Source organism: Pongo abelii, chromosome 18, assembly GCF_028885655.2.
Source record: "Pongo abelii isolate AG06213 chromosome 18, NHGRI_mPonAbe1-v2.0_pri, whole genome shotgun sequence".
Taxonomy (NCBI): Eukaryota; Metazoa; Chordata; class Mammalia; order Primates; family Hominidae; genus Pongo; species Pongo abelii.
In genome coordinates this window covers 35,027,981-35,049,248 of record NC_072003.2, presented here as the reverse complement: position 1 = coordinate 35,049,248, position 21,268 = coordinate 35,027,981, and the positions used below count along the sequence as shown (strand labels likewise).

At 36.6% G+C, this 21,268-nt stretch overlaps 2 pseudogenes; both read left to right on the top strand.

Annotated features, from left to right (window-relative positions):
* The first annotated feature begins 832 nt into the window (after positions 1–832).
* Positions 833–5,268, top strand: LOC100449219 (angiogenic factor with G patch and FHA domains 1-like; annotated as a pseudogene).
* A 1,430-nt stretch (positions 5,269–6,698) lies between these two features.
* LOC100449570 (mitochondrial protein C2orf69-like) lies at positions 6,699–10,194 on the top strand (annotated as a pseudogene).
* The last annotated feature ends 11,074 nt before the right edge of the window (positions 10,195–21,268 follow it).

Here is a 21,268-nt window from a genome sequence, read left to right as displayed (position 1 = left end):
CAAATACTGCATTTTCCCACTTGTAAGTAGTAGCTCAATTATACGTACACTTGGATATAGAGACTGGAAAAATACACACTGGAGACTCAGAAAGATGGGAGGTTGGTAGAGGGTTCAGGAATGAGAAAATACCTAATTGGAACAATGAGTACCGTTCAGATGATTGTTACACAAAAGCCCATACTTCATCACCATGCAACATGTCCCTGTAATGAAATTGCATTTGTACTGCCTAACACACTAATAAAGAGAAAAAAACCCTGACTTTTATCAAGACGGCAGACTGAATAGACCTCATAATTTTCATAAATATTTACACAGAAAAATAATTTTAATAAAAATAAATACAAAATAATATTGTATTTTAAGAATGGTGTAAAAAGATAATTTGTTGAATTAGAGTAGTTAGTACTTAACACATACAATATGTTAGGCAAGATTGTAAGCCATTACACATTTGTAGACAGAATATCTAACAGTGTAAAATAAATAACACAAAGATTCATTGGCAATGACAAATTGACATATTTTAATCATATTAGATGATATTAAAACCATTATAAAATTGACTGTGTCATAATAAAGGACCATAACGTTAAATAACTTCTTTAAAAAGTTTGACTAATTAGGCATTAGATAAACGGGTAACATGTTGACCAGTAAACAGAGTGTACACATTATTTTCAACAACCAAACAAAAATTTAATTCATTTTTTAAACTTTATTTTTGGGTGGGGGAAGCAGCTTTATTAGCTGGGTATATAGTGGGGTCCTCTCCCCGGGAGGTAGGGGTCTTCCACCGGTCACCCCCGGCAGCGGTCCATGAGGCGCCATGCTGGGGTCCGCTGGGGGGCCGGGCCTTGGAGAAGGCGAACTGTGCAGGGAAGCAGTAGCTAACGGGTCCTCACCGCCCGCTCTGTCCTGCTGCATTGGGTCTCCTGGTGCTCCTCCGGCTGCCCCCAAGCCTGCGTCTCTATAGGGCAGTGACCATCAGGGCCGGAACCTTCTCCTCAGATCCCAGTTTGACGCAGGCCAGGCATTTCCGCTTCCTCTCCTTGGGCTGGACTTCGCACTCTGGTTTCTTTCAGTCTTTTTTCTTGACGCTTTTCTGCCGGAGCTTAAACTCTGGCCTCACAAATGTTCCAACTGGGAAGGGCGTGTCCATGGCACCGACCACACTGGTTTCCCGGGAGGCCGCTGCACGGGCGGATGGATTTCCCCGGGGCCACCTGCAGACCCTGGCGCTGGGCCCCGTGAGTTCGGCCCCGCCCACGCCCCCGCGCCCATCTACGGGGCCAGCGAGTTCCGCAGCCTCAGCTTGTTTCTGCCTTCACCCCGGCTCTGCGAACCGGGTGTGCGCCCCTCAGCTCTACGAGCCCGCCGGGAGCCGCCTCCTCCTCTGCCCTGCCCCTGGGGCGCCTATGCCCGCAGAGGTGAAGGAACCGGGAAATGTCCCTTTCTCCAAATTGACCTTGGGGTCCGCCTGGTCGTCTCCACTCCCTCCCACCCTGCCCGTACTGTTCCCTGGGGCTTGTAGTTTTAGCAAAGTTCCCTGCCCCCTGCCCGGGAAGCAGTCCTGTTGCCCACTCCCACCCTTCACCCCTTTTATGGCCCATTGTCTCTCCGCACTGGGTTTCCAACAGGATCCCTCACCTTGCTGCTGTTCCTGTTCTCCTTTCTGCTGTTCGTGTTCTCCTTTCTGCTTCCCCTGCTCAGCCTCCTCCCTGACCGTTTCTCCCTTCCCGTCCTGAATCTCCCAGCTCCCACGGGGCGCCCCCCATCCCAGCGCCCAGGCAAAACCCACAAAATTATTTTAAATAGAAAGATTTGAATTCCACTGAATTCATGAGAGCAGAATCTCATCTGGTCAGATTTTAAAGAATTATGGAATGATAATAGCAACTATCAATTTAAAGTGTAACTAGCATTAAGAATACCCACCATTTTACCAAAAACAACAACAACGAAACCGTGTTATAGCTAAAAAACTAATTCAGTAGAGTTGCAGGATACAATATGAACATGAAAATCAGTTGCGTTTTGCTACAGTAACAACAAAATATCTGAAAAAGGAATAAAGAAAATAGTTCCATTTACAATATTATCAAATAGAAATATGTAATTTATCACATAGAATGAGTTTAACAAACAATATTACAGACCTGCATACTAAAAACTATAAAATGTTGATGAAAGAAATTGAAGAATATAAAATGAGAAATATATCCTGTGTTCATGGATTCTAAAAATTAATATTGTTAAAATAGCTATATCACACAAATTCATCTACAGAGTTAAATAATTTCCTATCAAAATTTTAACACCATTAAAATAAATGTAGAACAAACATTTGTAAAATTTATATGGAGCCACAGAAGACTCCAAATAGCCAAATACTGAGAAGAACAAAAAGGCTGAAAGCCTAAAACTTCCTGATTTCAAACTGTATTACAGAACTATAGTCATAAAAATATGATAGTACCTACATAAAAACCATTGGAACGGAATAGAGGACCCAGAAATAAACTCACACATACATAGTCAAGTGATCTCACATAATTAGGAAAAGATAGACACATCAAGAAATGGTGTGGAAAAAACTAGATATGCATACACAAAAAGTGAACCTTTCTCTTATACCATCCCAAAAATGAGTTTAAAATAAAGACTCAAACATAAGAACTGAAATCATGAATCCTCTAAAAAAAATAGGAAAAAAGCTTTTTGACACTAGTTGTGGCAATGATGTTTTGGATTCAACACAAAGAAGGCAAGCAACAAAAGCAAAAATTAAAAAGTGGAACTATATCAAAGTAAAAAGTTTCTGCACAATAAAAAAAAATCAACAAAATGTAAACGCAATATATGGGATGGGATAAAATATTTGTAAACCATATGTAGGATAATGTGTTACTATCCAAAATACATGTAATACTACTCAATACAAAGAAAAAAGACTTCACAGCAGAACAAAACAAAAACCAATTTCCTGATTAATTGGGAAAAATATCTAAATAGCCATTTTCCAAAGACATACAAATGGCCAGCAGGTATATAAAAAGATTCTCAACATCACTAATTATCAGAGTAATTACAATCAAAATCATAATGAGATATCACGTTATCATGGTTTTAGGATAGCTATTATCAAAAAGTCAAAAGATAACAAGTGTTAGGGTGCAGAGAAAATAGAATACTTGTAGACCATTGCTGAGCATGTCCATTGGTGCAGCCATTGTTAAAAAACAGTATGGAGTTTCCTTAACGTTTTTAAACTAGATTTACCCTTAATCCCAATTCAGAGTATATAGCCAAAGGACATAAAATCAGTATCGCCAAGGGTATCTGCAGTCCTCTGATACAAACAAATGGATAAACTGTGAGAAAGAGAGATAATTTCAGCTGTAATAAAAATGAAATTCTTTCATTTATAACAGTATTGATGTACCTTGAAGACATAAGACAAATACAGAAAGACAAATACTGCATGATCTCGTTTGTATGTGGATTCTCAAAAAAAAAAAAAAAAAGAGAAAGAAAAAGAGAATAAAATGGTAATTACCATGGGCTAGGAAGTGGGGAAAAGTGAGGAGATACTGTCGAAGGCTGCATACCTTCAGTTATGTGATGAAAAGCTGCTGGGGACCTAATCTGTAAAATGGTGACCATAGTTAATAATAACATGTAGTTGAAATTTGTTACAAAAGTAGAACTAAAGTGCTTTTACCACACACAGAGAAATGCATAAAGTAACTATGTAAGGAAATAGATATGTTAACCATCTTCATTGAAATAATTTAAAGATGTATACACACCTCAAAGCACTCTATTGTACACCCTAAATATATACACTTTTCAATCTGCAAACATAGCTCAATAAATGTGGGAAAAAATTAAGAGTAATCAGCAGGTAATATCTAGCCACAGGTAAACTTTATTGAAAACTCTCTTGGTCACCATTTCTGGCTCAACCCAGAAACCAGTGGAGAGCTTCTGGCCCCTTGACTTCTCTGATGCTCTTCCTGCTGCTCCTGCAGCTGAGGAAAAGGTCATAGTTCCCAGGAGTTTGCTGGTTTCCAGGCCCTACAGATCAGGCAGGGCCATCAGCATTCCCCTTGCTAGTTGCCCATAGCCTTGTTTGGCTCCAGGCAATGCGTATCAGGGTATCCTGGCGAGGGGCACAGCAGCCAGCCAGGGCCAGGCTGCCTTTTGCTGCCTGAACTTCCGTGGCCTCTGGCTCCACAGGCATCCTTTAAGGCCCCAGTGCAGCCCCTCCTCACATTACCAGTGAAGATAATGTAATGCAGAAGACACTGAGGAGGAAAATGAGAAAAAAATTGGCCCCTGTGTATTAATTATCATTAGATCACCTGTGTTTGTACAGGGTCACTCTTTATCATTACTGCTGTAAAACCTGCTACAATTGGAAGAGAAAATGATCTGGAGCATGCTCTTTGAATCCCTGAAGTAGGTGTCAGTAAGTTTCAGGTAGAAATTTATTTTGACCATGACTTACAAAGTTATGTCCTTGTAGATCAAGGCCGTCAAAATGGGACAATTGTTAATGGAAAACAGATTGTTCAACTGAAAACTAAATGTGACCCTTATGTATCTGAGCATACATAGACATAAAGTGAAAATTGGAGAGACCGTGTTACCCTTTCACATTCACTACCCCTGGCAGTGATACCTATGATGGCTGTGACCCACGGCAGGTTAGAGCTCACATTTACTTTGATAAGAAAGGTGAATGTTTCTTGGTCCAAAACTAAGTAAGGAGAAAAAAGAGTCGGAAATCAGAAAATAATTAAAGGAAATACGAGTAAAATATGGTTTACAGAATACAGACTATGAAGATGAATACACACTAAAGATTCTAAAATATAAAAATAGAGCTGGAAAATGTAGTAAGCAGGTTGGAAGTGAAGGAATTTTCCAAAAAGATGATGCTCCTGCATCTGTTCATTCTGAAATTACTGACAGCAACAAAGGTTGGAAGATGTTGAAGAAGATGGGTTGGAAAAAAGGAGGCGGCCTGAGGAAGGATGATGGGAGAATGAAAACTCCAATTCAGCCTCAGATTCAGTGAACACATGTAGGTTCGGGGACAGGAAATCCATCCTCAATTGAAGGTGTTCACCTTCTCCAAAACAAAACCCAACAAACTGGGACACAGTATGAGATAGGTTTGCTGAAAACTTCCCAGAAACTAAACCTTAAAAAGATCACCCAGGGACCACGCCTTGGGTAAAAGGAACTGTAGAGTGAAGGTTAATCATAGAAGAAATCTCAACCATTTTAAAAATAGAATTTGGAAACAAGTGTTATTTTATATTTGCAGAACTTTTCTCCCCAAAAAAGTCGGCACAGAGGAACTCTGTCACAGTTTACCCCTTCTTGATTCTGAAATGTGTGATAAAGTTTGGTTTGCAGCTTTTTAAAACCAGTTTTTAAACTAATAAATAATGGCTGAATCAAGTTATGCAGCAAGTGGACTGAAGTTTACAGGGCACAGATGAGTTTATCAAACTTCATTATTTTATCTTGTCATTTATGACATCCATATAAGCAAAAACCCATATATGCAAAATGCATATAACCACTAATAACTTAAATGTACATTTGTTTTTCTCTCCATATATTCACAGTAAGATGCATAGCAAAAAAATCAAAAGTTTTTAAAAATAAATCTGACTATATGCGTCTTTATTTATGCCCTTTAGAACCTAGATAAAATAACTTCTTATACTTGAAATAACCTAAATAATATTATTGAAGAACTAATGAACAAGTGACATATTGTAGAAAATTAGTCTGTTATTGTTTTCTTCTGTGAAGAATCTGATTATTTGTACTACATATTCAGCATTTATTTTTGGTTTTTATCATAGCTTACGAGATATTTAGATATGAACAAGTGAGTACAGTATTGAAATAGTGTGCTGGCATTTGTAGTGTTCATAAATATCGTTGCAGGCATGCCAGAGAAATCTGACTTCAGTACAAAAGCAATACTTAGCCAAGGCCTCAAGTTTAAGACATTTATTGAAAACATCCTCAGTTGCAATAAAAACATTACAACATTAAAAAAAACCTCTTTTCCATAAATTCTAAATTAAACAAAAAATTCAAACGATAACTTTTATGGAGTTAGAGAAGTGCTAATGAGGAGGTAGAATGACAGTTGAAGCCAAAAGATCTTAATTCAGATAAATAATTTTACCCATAATAGTTTTATGTTTTATGTTAAAGGAAACAACAATTGTGACCATATACTATTTACTTCAGTGAAGTATTTCAGAGATTTGTGCATAAAACATAATTAATTTTCTAATGGTAAAAAAGGAATCACATTCTATGAATTATTACAATATGGTCTATTGAAGAGAGCAGTACTTCAAATGAAGAAACATGGAATTCTCATGAGGTGATGATCTATGCATTTGAAAATCTATGTAAATATTTTACTCATGTATGCGACTGTAGATTTTTCTGCTTTTTAGGAAAATAACGTGCTTTAAAAACTTAATGTAGATACTAAAATCACCAAGAAGTTTTAAGAATTCACAAAATGCCTAATATAGTCGAAAGAAAATTATGAAAACTTCTCAGGACCAGTCAAGAAAATAAAGGTAATGATCCAGAGAAGTATCAACCTAAGAGGCCAGTGCTCCATCTGATCACAAGGATTCAGATCCATGTGGGTTGTTCAGCTTCTGAAGTCAAATGTAATAAACACAGATAAACTGCCTGCAGGCATCCTGAGTATGCTGTGTTCCATATGTGAGAACTAAATTATAATTTATGTTGCACAAAAGGAGATAAGCTACTAGCCTGAAGCATTAGATAAATTATATGGCACATAAACCTCAGCTATCAGGTTTATATTTAAATGTTTGCCAATATAATGAAAAAACCAGAAACCAAAATAATGTGGGAAAAAACTAGGAGCTTGTCCAGTCATATCTGGAAAAGAGGAAAATGGAAAGTAAACTATTAAAATGTATTAAAACAATTTAATGTACAGCATACAAATTACACATTAAAATAGACTGAGCTGATGAGAGGACTAGTAAACTGAAATGCTGAGCACAATTAATGTAGTCATATACTTTAGAGAAGGCAGATTACTACAAAATACAAATATATTTATATATGAAGATTAGATGAGAAGAAATGAAAAACATTTAATTGTTTTACTAGACTCTATAATAAACAGGAAGGCAATATTCAAAGAATTGGTGACTCATAAGTTTCAGAAATTGGAAACAAGACATGAATCCTATTAAAGTTTAGAGGGTAATGTGTCGAAAAAGATAAATTTAAAAATACTTAAAAGAAAGAATGGTTTTGGTTATTATGAATGGTGCTTTAATAAACATGGGGGTGCAATTATCTTTTTGACAGACTGTTTCATTTCCTTTCGACATTTAACCAGTGGTGAGATTTCTGGGTCATATATATGGTAGTTCTATTTATAATTTCTTGAAAAACCTCCATGCTGTTTTCCGTAATGGTAATACCAATTTACATTCTCACCAACAGTGTATAAGTGCCCATCTACGGATTAATGAAGAAAATGTTACACACACACACACATACACGAATAATGTTCAGCAATAAAACAGAATGAACTGTCATTTATGTTAACATGGATGAATCTAGAGGACATTATGTTAAGTGAAATAAGCCAGTCACAGAAAGAAAAAGACCACATGATGTCACTCATATGTGAAATCTTAAAAAGTTGATCTAACAGAAGTAGAGAGTAGAATGCTGGGTAACAGAGGCTAGGGAGAGTGAAGGGATGAAGGAATGGTGAGAGATTTGTCAAAGTTCCAAATTTACAGTTAGATAGAGATAATAAATTCTGGTGTTCTATTACATAGTAGAGTGACTATAGCTAATATTAATGCACTGTTTATTCTAACAGCTAGAAGAGAGGTTTTTGAAATTTATTAGCACAAAGAAATAAATGTTTAAAGTGCTAGATATGCAAATTACCCTGATGAAGTCATTGTGCAGTGTATAAATGCATTGAAACATTACCCTGTACCCCATAAATATGTACAATTATTATGTATCGATTACAAATAAAATAAACCTTAAAAAAGAGTAATGATCAAACTGTGTGACATCAAAAAGAAAAAAAAGCTCTTAAAAGTAGTGAGATAGAAGACACATAACCTATGAAGCAGAGGGCCAACTCTTACCTCTCTATCAAGTCAGAAAACAGAAAAATTAATATCAATAAAATATTAAAATAAAAGCTTCTGTACAGCATAGAAATTTATTAACAGAGTGAAAAGACAATCTATAAAAGAAAATATGTGCATGTGACAAGGAGTTAATATCCAAATTATATAAGGGACTCAACAGCAATAAAAATAAAAAAAAACCCCAACTCTTTAGTTAGCAAAAGACTTAAATAGACATTTTTCCAAAGAAGACACAAAGAAATGCTCAACATCGCCAATCATCTGGAAAATGCAATCCAAAACCACGTGACATAGCACCTCGCCCCATTTAGAATTATCAAGAAGACAAAAGATAACAAGGTTTGATGAGGATGTAGAGAAAAGGGAACACTTATACACTGCTGGTGTGAATGTAAATTTAGTACATTTTTAGATTTATTTATCTATTTATTAGAAACGTGCATGGAAAACTATGCAGGTTTCTCAAAACAAAAATAAAAACAAAACAAAAAACGAAAAGCAAAAACCTACAAATGGAACTACCGTACAATCTAGCAATCCCACTATTAAGTATATATCAAAAGGAAATAAAATCAGTATATTGAAGAGATATCTGCAATCCCATGTTTATCATAGCTCTATTGACAATAGCCAAAATATAGAATCAATCTTTGTGTCCATTAAGGGATAAATGAATAAACCAAATGTGCTGTATACACACAATGGAATAGGATTTAACCATAGAAAGAACGAAATCCAGCGCTGCACTCTTAAGTCCCTCTCTTACGTGGTCGCCCTGCGCTGGCTTCAGGCCTGGCCGCGGGCCCCGACAGTTGGGCGTCCTGCGCAGTCCCTCCCTCAGAACGCCCCCACCCTCCGCTTCCCAACAACTCGGGCTTTTTCAGTCTCCGGGGCTGCTGCTTCTGCTGTCGCAACTTGGAATTAGAAATGCCTGGTTCTGCTCTCAGGGCAGAACCATGAACCCAGAGGTAGCGGCGGTGGGCGATGCTCCCCCTCCGCCGTAGGGCGCTGCCTCAGCGATTGCCCCGTCCGCCATGCTTGAAGCTCACCCGCATCGCAGCGCTGAGTTGCTCCTCCTGGCCGTGGCCTGGGAGGTACTGGAGCTGCGGGACGTCTCCGGGGAGCGGGCGAGGGAAGAGCCGCAGCCACCACGTCCTCTCTTTCCCGGGGATGTGCAGAATTACCATGAAATTATGACTGTCATCCTACGAATTACCAATGGGAAGACTGGAGTCTAGAAAATGTTGCCACCATTTGAGCCCACCGGTCCCATTTGAGTGATGAAGTGCTCCTGAACGCATTTGCAGAAATTCAGCTGCCATGATAATTTTGTGAAAAGTAACATGTTTGGTTCCCCAGAACCTAGTAGTGACTCTGGAACTTTTAAGCACCTTTATGTTATTAGTTAATGCTTTTAAGTCAGAGTAGTTTATTAAATAAAAATTTCAATGTTTGGAATAAGGACTCCACAGCATCTAACTGTAGTCCAATTCTTCTGATACTACAAATCATTTCCAGGGAGAAAAAGAGAGGACCTGTGAAGAATCTGATGAGTTGGCCATGAGTTTTTATCCACCATCACTAAAGGATGCATCTTTTACTTTGACTGGATTAAATAAAGGTTGTGTTGTTTTGAATCAGTTTCTTATTGAATTGAAAGAAGCCAAGAAAGACAAGGACATAGATGCTTTCATTAAAAGCATAAGAACAATGTATTGGCTGGATGGTGGTCATTCCAGAGGAAGCAATACTTGGGTTACTTATCCACGTGTCTTGAAAGAATTTGCACAAACAGGGATTATTGTTCACACCCATGTAACACTTTATCAAGTACATGATCCAATAAGATCTTGAATTGGAAAGGGGCAAAATAAATTTGTTTAGATTTATTGGTCTGCAGGTGGCTAGCCGAATTCATTTCACAAAGGAAGTTCCCACCATAGAGAATCACTTCAGAGTTCATGAAGAATTTTGAGACTACAAGTATATTAATGTACTTGTTCAGTGGAAGAGCATAAGAAATTTGAGTGTTATAAATTCACATAATGGAATGTAATTCATGGAATGTAATTCTATTAATGGGGGTGCGGGGGGAAGCACAGATTCTTCAAATATGAGTGTAATGTGCAATAGTATTGCTCATAAATGTGAGCAGTTTTTAATTTGGGTTGGGTTAGAATTAGTTAATTTGAAATCTAACAAAGTGGTTTGTGATAATACTGAGGCCATATAAGACCCTTAAAAATGAAAGTTACAACATAGTTCTTGTGAAAGGTAACTAAAATTGTTTCTGTTGGAAATAGTTGATTTTCTGAGTAATGTTACCAGTTTTGGTGACATTTAAACAGTAATTAGCTATTCTGGTACTTAAAACTTGAGTGGAAACGTTTTGTTTCTCTTCAAACAAAAGCAAAGGCACAGTGTTGTTTCCTATCATTTTGGCGTAACTGTACCCTACCTCTTGTGTTTTGTAAACTCATTGACTCATTCTTTAATGTGCCACCAAGTACCTTTTTCTTGAGAGTCAAAATATATTTGTTTCCCAATGTCCAGAAACGTACAATAGTGTAAAGGTGGTTTTTAAAAACATAGCTAGGTGTGGTGGCATGTGCCTTTAGTCCCAGCTACTCAGGAGACTAAGGCAGGAGGATCCTTTGAGCCCAGGCTGTAATGCACCATGATTGTGTTTGTGACTAGCTACTGCACTCCAACCTGGGCAACATAGTGATACCTCATCTCTGAAACAAAGAAAACAAAACAAATTACATTCAAGCACTATCGCTTAATTTTTAATTGGCAATCTTTAATTTATTGTTTTCGATAAGACACTCTGGGGCTTCTTGAATCTTGGCCACAAAACAGTTGCTTTGGAAAATTGTTTTAAATTCCACATATTTATGTATTTTGGATAAAAATGTACTACAGGGAAAATTTCAAAATTTTCATTATATTACTGTTTTTGAAAGAGAACAACTTAGGTAAGCTAAATATATAATGCTCCATTTTTGCATGCTCTATTAAGAAAGAAACAGATTCCCTATATCTAAATCAATGTTTCTCCAGAATCATCACTCTGCTTGAAAAAAAAAATTATCTTTGGCTAAAATTCAAATTTATATTGCTGTAAGAAAAGTTACAAGGGAAAGTTTAGAGACACAAATAATTTAATTTGGGCTTGAAAACTGAATTTGCTTAACATTGCTACACAATTTGGGTGAAGTTTTCTCCTGCCCTTTTTTCTTGATCTATATAAATATATTTTAAGAAATCAAGATCTAATGAACTTCAACCAACATTGACATTGGATTGTGTGATTACAATAGAGGGTGAGTTGTCCCTTTGTTGTTAATAATTAGGTTGCGAAGGTCATGGAATAGCTAAACAGGGAAGGAACATGCTGCTTTAGAACTAAAAAAAAAAAAAGACACTGAAGCTTAATACCTTAATTACCCGGAAGACCGAGATTTATGAAGCTACATAAAATAAAAATGTTAACTTACTGTTTTCTTCACAGAATTATATGTTAATGACACTATAAATACATTCCAAATATTCAGAGATTCATGAGAAAGAAGTATTATTAAGCAAATGCTTAAAAATAACAAGTCTCTTTGTCTATGTTTTGCATCTTCTATAGAGCTCGGTCTTTTTGTGGTGTCCTGGCTCAGAAAGTGTGATTTTTTTCTTTCATCTAAATGAGCTAAATGAGCCTCTGAGAATTGGTTTGGGGGCCTAAAGACATTCTTCTGCCAGATAAGATGTGGTCAGAACAATTTACTCTGTGAAGATTGTGTGGATGTGGGCCTATGATGATGTGATACTGAGGTTTCCTGTTGTTTCAAACCCTAAAACTTTATTATCTGATGTACCCATTGATTCCAAATGGTTCACAGTAATAGATTTTTGCTCAACTTTCTTTAGGATTCTAGTTGGAAAAATGTCAGTATTCATTTGCCTTTCTGTGAAAAGAATCAGAAGTACACTTGGGTGGTAATTTCCCAAGGGTTTATTGAAACACTTGTTATTCATTTCTGGGCATTACCTCAAGACTTAATGACTCTGCATTTTCCTTGAAACTCTATTCTCATTCAGCATGTAGATAATGGGCTGTGACACTACAGCACACTAAAGAGTGCTCTGAAATTAACAGAATATTATAAACATCTCTACACACATAAATTATACAATCTAGAAAAAATGGATAAAATAATTTCCTTTTACTAAAATCAAGATTAAGTGTTTGTTTTTATTTTGCTCAATCTGTAAGCTGCATTGGACATGGATAATCCCATTGAACACTTACTTCTTGAAACACTTTCCTGTTTTGTTGAAGACCCTGCTCATGAATTTTTTTGATCTTTGTCATTCTACTCATTCTTCACCACATCTCCAGTATTCTTAGTCCTCTTCTCTCCCTATGACTCTCTCTTCTCAGAGTGATCCCATATAGTTTCAAAGCTTTAGGTACCATGTCTCTGCTGATGACTCCCAGGCCTGGGGCCTCTTCCTTGAGGGGAGCGCCGAAGTTATCCTTGACTTTTTTTTTTCTTCTCACATCCCCATGAAACACCACAAGTCCTGTCATAACAAGTAGGAGTTACTGAGCAAGCATTGTTGGGACATGTTACTATTGCAACAGCAGAAATAAATCGGAGACCTCCTTCCTACTGAGCCTCTATATGACTTCCAGTCCTCTTTAGCACAGGGTTCCAGACAGCCACAAATTCAGAGTTGTCAGCTTACAAGATCAAAGCTAACCTTGTACAGCACAGTAGAAACTGTACCAGCAGCTTCCATAAAAATATTAGCCACCAAAATTATATGATGAGCTCTGTGCAAGAACTTGGGATCCCAAAATTCTTCCTGGTAAGGACTCAGAGCCAGATTACTGCATTTTCTTTCTCTTCACTTATTTTCCTTCTAACTGGTATAAATACTGGTGAAATAAAGATATTAAAGTTGCAACAATGTGGGCCACATCAATGTAAGTAAGTGAATAAATAATGTAATATTTAGAAAAATACAAAGCAATTTGCACAGTCTGATGACAGCTCTGTCACATAGGTTCAGTTAAGAAGCTCAAGAGAGAATTTGGATATTATGAATTTTAAAAATAAAAATAATAATACTTTTAGTTTGTTTAAAGTTAAAAAAACATGTTTAGCAATAAATGGACACATAGAAAATTTAAATCTTAGCTATCTTGAAACTTCGAGTCTCTAGAATTAGTCCTTCCCCAACGGTTCATGTAACTCAAATATTATTACTGTTTAATAACTTTTAATGCAAAAAAAACTCTTAATGCAGTTTATGAAATACTATAGATCTACAGAGGAAGGAGTAATCACTATAATACTACATATATTAATTTTATAACATTATATATACTATTATATAAGCACTATTGAACACCTACAGTGAGTCAAGCACTGCCATGAGAACTTTGCATTTATTATCTCTCAAAAATTCTCTTTGAGGTAGACTTCAGTATCTTCAGTTAAGAAGCTAATTAATAAACGATACATATATCTGAGTAAGAAACTATTTAAAACATGAAAAACTTTTAAAATTACAATGTTGAATAAGAAAAGAACATTACAGAAGTATACACAGCATGCATCTTTACAAAAAGTTTTAAAACTTAACAAAGTTAAACAATGTATTATTTAGATACCTACCTATGTAGTATAATTAATCATAAAAGTCAAAGGAATTATACTTTCTCAAAACTTAAGATGAATGATGATTTTCCAAGGTAGAGAGGCAAAGAATTATATTTGGGAAAGACTGTGTAGACAATACAGACAGCTTCAAATATAGGGGTAAAGTTTTATTAAGTAGGTAATAGGTACAGGGTGTTGAATTTATTTTTCTACACTCACACACAAATGCACACACACATACACAAACACACACACACACACACGATTTGGCCATTTAAATCCATGAATAACACATCTGTGAATTCAAAGCAACCTTGAATAAAATATGTAGTTAAGCATACAATGTTTAATTTTGTACTGAACATGTACAGACTTTTTTGTCATTATTCCCTCAGCAATACAGAACTATTTACATAGCATTTATGTTGCATTAGATATAATAAGTAATCTAGAGATGAATTAAGTAGTATACAGGAGATTGTGCCTAGGTTATATGAAAATAATCCTTCTCTTGTCTGGGCGCCATGGCTCACACCTGTAAATCCAGCACTTTGGGAGGCTGAGGCGGGCGGATCACCTGAGGTCGGGAGTTCGAGACCAGCCCGCCCAACATGGCAAAACCCCGTCCCTACTAAAAATACAAAAGATTAGCCTGATGTGATGGCAGGCGCCTGTAATGCCAGCTACTCAGGGCACTGAGGCGGGAGAATCGCTTGAACCCAGGAGGCAGAGGTTGCAGTGAGCCGAGATCGCACCACTGCACTCCAGCCTGGGCAACAAGAGCAAAACTCCATCTCAAAAATAAAATAAAATAATAGAATAGAATAGAATAAAAAAATAAAATAAAATTATCCCTCTCTTTACACAAGAAGCTTGAGCATGTAGGCTTTCGGTATCCCAAGGGTGTCTTGGAACCAATCCCCTATGGATACTTGTTTATCCATAAGGACAACCATGTAAGAAACAACTGTGTGTGTGTGTGTGTGTGTGTGCCTGTGTGTGTGTGTGCCTGTGTGTGTGTATTTGTATGTATAATTTTACACATACAAATATGTAATATAATACTAATGCTTGATATAATTTTGATTATAAATGCTTGATAAAAACAAGCATTAAGTTTCTATAGGATGCAGTACAGTGTATCGCTTAAAGTCATTTTCCATCTGTACAACAAACCCCTATGACACAAATTTACCTATGTAAAAAATCTGCACTTTTACACCTGACTTAAAAGTTTAAAAAATGTCATTTTTCAAGATCATATTGATGACATTAAGTGGACACTTACTGAACACGTATTTTAGTGATATTTAATATAAACCAGTTATATATGGATTTATGCAGTCTCATTTTACTTTCTGTTGTTGTTGCTTATGCTTTTTTATGTCATATCCAAGAAAGTATTGTCAAGATCAAAGTAATAATTCTCCCACCTTGTAAAACATACTTGGAATATTTTATTTAAAAATTTTATAATTATAGTTTTTACATTGAAATATTTAAGATAGTTTTTATATACGGTGCAAGAGAGGGGTCCTACTTTGTTATTTTTCTTTTGGTGGATAGTCAGTTTTCCATTATCATTTGTTGAAAAGACTATTCTTTATTGTGTGGTCATAGAAACCCATGTGCAGGTCATCTGATTATGTTCTCATGGGTTTATTTTGGGGTTTTCTATTCTATTTTATCACCTCTTAGTCTTTATACTAGTACCTGATTTTTTTTATTTCTGTAACTTTGTGATATGTCTTGAAATCAGAAAATATGATTTATTTAACTTTAACTTTATACTTCTTTTCTAAAGCTATTCATGGTGGCTTGAGATTTCATATAAATTTTAGCTTTTTTTATGTTTCAGCAAAAAAGTACCATTGTAATTTTCCTAGGGATTACATTGAACTAGTATGTCAATGTGGGCAGTATTAACATTTTAACAGTATTAAGTCATCTGACCCTTGAACAAGAGTGAGTTCAAGGGTGTATTGCTTAAGTTCTGCATATTTTGGGATATAAAAACTTCTGCTTTTAGTTACTAGTTTCATTTTATTGTGGCCAGAAAGAATACATGGTGTAGTCTCAGTCTTTTTAGATGTATTAAGGCTTGTTTTGTGTCCTAATGTATTGTCTATTCTTAAGGGTATGTCTTGTGATTGGGAATATTGTTTATGCTGCTATGATTGACTGAAAAGCTCTATGTAAGTCTATTCAGTCTAATTGGTCTTTAATGTTGTTCAAATTTTCCTTTATATTGATCTTTTACCTGTTTTTTTCTATTTATTATTAAAAGTGGGGTATTAAAGAAAGTCTCCCACAATTATTGTGTTGATGTATGTTTCTTGCTTTGCTTCTGTCAATATTTACATATTTGTGAACCCTTATATTATGTGCATATTTATATTTGTACATGCTAGAGATTCCTGGCAAATAGACTCTTTTATTATTATATAATATTATTCCTTGTCTCTTTTGACAGTTTTAATTTGAGCTGTATTTGGGTTAAAATAAGTATAGTGACTCTGTCCTATTTTGGTACAATTCATGTAGATTATCCTTTTTTATTCTATTTCTTTCAGCCTGTTTAGTTCCCTAGACCTAAAGTGAGCCTCTTAAAAAGAGCATATGTTTGGATATTGTTTACTGTGAATCCACTTATGCATTTTATGCCTTTTGCATAGAAAATTTAATTAAATTATATTTAAAGTAATTATAGTATAAAAAGAATTTCCATTGCCATTCAATTATTTTCTCTTTTTTTTTTATACTTTAAGTTTTAGGGTACATGTGCACAACGGGCAAGTTAGTTACATATGTATACATGTGCCATTTTGGTGTGCTGCACCCAGTAACTCATCATTTAACATTAGGCATATCTCCAAATGCTATCCCTTCCCCCTCCCCCGACCCCACAACAGGCCCCAGTGTGTGATGTTCCCTTTCCTGTGTCCATGTGTTCTTATTGTTCAATTCCCACCTATGAGTGAGAACAAGTGGTGATTGGTTTTTTGTCCTTGCAATAGTTTGCTGAAGAATGATGATTTCCAGCTTCATCCATGTCCCTACAAAGGACATGAACTCATCATTTTTTTATGGCTGCATAGTAGTCCATGGTGTATATGTGCCACATTTTCTTAATCCAGTCTATCATTGTTGGACATTTGGGTTGGTTCCAAGTCTTTGCTATTGTGAATAGTACCACAATAAACGTATGTGTGCATGTGTCTTTATAGCAGCCTGATTTATAATCATTTGGGTATATACCCAGTAATGGGATGGCTGGGTCAAATGGTATTTCTAGTTCTAGATCCCTGAGGAATCGCCACACTGACTTCCACAATGGTTGAACTAGTTTACAGTCCCACCAACAGTGTAAAAGTGTTGCTATTTCTCCACATCCTCTCCAGCACCTGTTGTTTGCTGACTTTTTAATGATCAACATTCTAACTGGTGTGAGACGGTATCTCATTGTGATTTTGATTTGCATTTCTCTGATGGCCAGTGATGATGAGCATTTTTTCATGTGTCTTTTGGCTGCATAAATGTCTTCTTTTGAGAAGTGTCTGTTCATATCCTTTGCCCACTTTTTGATGTGGTTGTTTGTTTTTTTCTTGTAAATTTGTTTGAGTTCATTGTAGATTCTAGATATTAGCCCTTTGTCAGATGAGTAGATCGCGAAAATTTTCTCCCATTCTGTAGGTTGCCTGTTCACTCTGATGGTAGTTTCTTTTGCTGTGCAGAAGCTCTTTAGTTTAATTAGATCCCATTTGTCAATTTTGGCTTTTGTTGCCATTGCTTTTGATGTTTAAGACATGAAGTCCTTGCCCATGCCTATGTCCTGAATGGTACTCCTTAGGTTTTCAGCTAGGGTTTTAATGGTTTTAGATCTAACATTTAAGTCTTTAATCCATCTTGAATTAATTTTTGTATAAGGTGTAAGGAAGGGATTCAGTTTCAGCTTTCTACATATGGCTAGCCAGTTTTCCCAGCACCATTTATTAAATAGGGAATCCTTTCCCCATTTCTTGTTTTTGTCAGGTTTGTCAAAGATCAGATGGTTGTAGATACGTGGCATTATTTCTGAGGGCTGTGTTCTGTTCCATTGGTCTATATCTCTGTTTTGGTACCACTACCATGCTGTTTTGTTTACTGTAGCCTTGTAGTACAGTTTGAAGTCAGGTAGCGTGATGCCTCCAGCTTTGTTCTTTTGGCTTAGGATTGACTGGGCAATGTGGGCTCTTTTTTGGTTCCATATGAACTTTAAAGTAGTTTTTTTCCAATTCTGTGAAGAAAGTCGTTGGTAGCTTGATGGGGATGGCACTGAATCTATAAATTACCTTGGGCATTATGGCCATTTTCACGATATTGATTCTTCCTACCCATGAACATGGAATGTTCTTCCATTTGTTTATATCCTTTTTTATTTCCTTGAGCAGTGGTTTGTAGTTCTCCTTGAAGAGGTCCTTCACGTCCCTTGTAAGTTGGATTCCTAGGTATTTTATTCTCTTTGAAGCAATTGTGAATGGGAGTTCACTCATGATTTGGTTCTCTGTTTGTCTGCTATTGGTGTATAAGAATGCTTGAGATTTTTGCACATTGATTTTGTATCCTGCGTCTTTGCTGAAGTTGCCTATCAGCTTAAGGAGATTTTGAGCTGAGACGATGGGGTTTTCTAGATATACAATCATGTCATCTGCAAACAGGGCCAATTTGACTTCCTCTTTTCCTAGTTGAATACCCTTTATTTCCTTCTCCTGCCTGATTGCCCTGGCCAGAACTTCCAACACTATGTTGAATAGGACTGGTGAGAGAGGGCATCCCTGTCTTGTGCAAGTTTTCAAAGGGAATGCTTCCAGTTTTTGCCCATTCAGTATGATATTGGCTGTGGGTTTGTCATAGATAGCTCTTATTATTTTGAGATACGTCCTATCAATACTTAATTTATTGAGAGTTTTTAGCATGAATGGTTGTTGAATTTTGTCAAAGGCCTTTTCTGCATCTATTGAGATAATCATATGGTTTTTGTCATTGCTTCTGTTTATATGCTGGGTTATATTTATTGATTTGCGTATGTTGAAACAGCCTTGCATCCCAGGGATGAAGCCCACTTGATCATGGTGGGTAAGCTTTTTGATGTGCTGCCGGATTCAGTTTGCCAGTATTTTATTGAGGATTTTTGCTTCGATGTTCATCAGGGATATTGGTTTAAAATTCTCTTTTTTTGTTGTGTGTCTTCCAGGCTTTGGTCTCAGGATGACGCTGGCCTGATAAAATGAGTTAGGGAGGATTCCCTCTTTTTTTTATTGATTGGAATAGTTTAAGAAGGAATGGTACCAGCTCCTCCTTGTACCTCTGGTAGAATTCAGCTGTGAATCCATCTGTTCCTGGACTTTTTTTGGTTGGTAATCTATTAATTATTGCCTCAATTTCAGAGCCTATTATTGGTCTATTCAGAGATTCAACTTCTTCTTGGTTTAGTCTTGGGAGGGTGTAAGTATAGAGGAATTTATCTATTTCTTCTAGATTTTCTAGTTTATTTGTGTAGAGGTGTTTATAGTATTCTCTGATGGTAGTTTGTATTTCTGTGGGATCGGTGGTGATATCCCCTTTATCATTTTTTTATTGCGTCTATTTGATTCTTCTCTCTTTTCTTCTTTATTAGTCTTCCTAGCAGTCTATCAATTTTGTTGATCTTTTCAAAAAACCAGCTCCTGGATTCATTAATTTTTTGAAGGGCTTTTTGTGTCTCTATTTCCTTGAATTCTGCTCTGATCTTAGTTATTTCTTGCCTTCTGCTAGCTTTTAAATGTGTTTGCTCTTGCTTCTCTAGCTCTTTTAATTGTGATGTTGGATTGTCAATTTTAGATCTTTCCTGCTTTCTCTTGTGGGCATTTAGCGCTATAAATTTCCCTCTACACACTGCTTAGAATGTGTCCCAGAGATTCTGGTATGTTGTGTCTTTGTTCTCGTTGGTTTCAAAGAACATCTTTATCTCTGCCTTCGTTTCGTTATGTACCCAGTAGTCATTCAGGAGCAGGTTGTTCAGTTTCCATGTAGTTGAACGGTTTTGAGTGAGTTTCTTAATCCTGAGTCCTAGCTTGATTGCACTGTGGTCTGAGAGACAGTTTGTTATCATTTCTGTGCTTTTAAATTTGCTGAGGAGTGCTTTACTTCCAACTATGTGGTCAATTTTGGAATAAGTGTGGTGTGGTGCTGAGAAGAATGTATATTCTGTTGATTTGGGGTAGAGGGTTCTGTAGATGTCTATTAGGTCTGCGTGGTGCAGAGCTGAGTTCAATTCCTGGATATCCTTGTTAACTTTCTGTCTCGTTGATTGTCTAATGTTGACAGTGGGGTGTTAAAGTCTCCCGTTATTATTGTGTGGGAGTCTAAGTCTCTTTCTAGGTCTCTAAAGACTTGCTTTATGAATCTGGGTGCTCCTGTGTTGGTTACATATATATTTAGGATCGTTAGCTCTTCTTGTTGAATTGATCCCTTTACCATTATGTAATGGCCTTGTTTGTCTCTTTTGATCTTTGTTGGTTTAAAGTCTGTTTTATTGGAGACTAGGATTGCAACCCCTGCCTTTTTTTGTTTTCCATTTGCTTGGTAGATCTTTCTCCATCTCTTTATTTTGAGCCTATATATGTCTCTGCACGTGAGATGGCTTTCCTGAATACAGCACACTGATGAGTCTTGACTCTTTATCCAATTTGCCAGTCTGTGTCTTTTAATTGGAGCATTTAGCCCATTTACTTTTAAGGTTAATATTGTTATGTATGAATTTGATCCTGTCATTAGGATGTTAGCTGGTTATTTTGCTCATTAGTTGATGCAGTTTCTTCCTAGCCTCGATGGTCTTTACAATTTGGCATGTTTTTGCATTGGCTGGTACCGGTTTTTCCTTTCCATGTTTAGTGCTTCCTTCAGGAGCTCTTGTAGGGCAGGCCTGGTGGTGGTGACAGAATCTCTCAGCATTTGCTTGTCTGTAAAGGATTTCATTTCTCCTTCACTTATGAAGCTTAGTTTGGCTGGATATGAAATTCTGGGTTGAAAATTCTTTTCTTTAAGAATGTTGAATATTGGCCCCCACTCTCTTCTGGCTTGTAGAGTTTCTGCCAAGTGATCAGCTGTTAGTCTGATGGGCTTCCCTTTGTGGGTAACCCGACCTTTCTCTCTGGCTGCCCTTAACATTTTTTCCTTCATTTCAACTTTGGTGAATCTGACAATTATGTGCCTTGGAGTTGCTCTTCTCGAGGAGTATCTTTGTGGCATTCTCTGTATTTCCTGAATTTGAATGTTTGCCTGCCTTGCTAGATTGGGGAAGTTCTCCTGCATAATATCCTGCGGAGTGTTTTCCATCTTGGTTCCATTCTCCCTGTCACTTTCAGG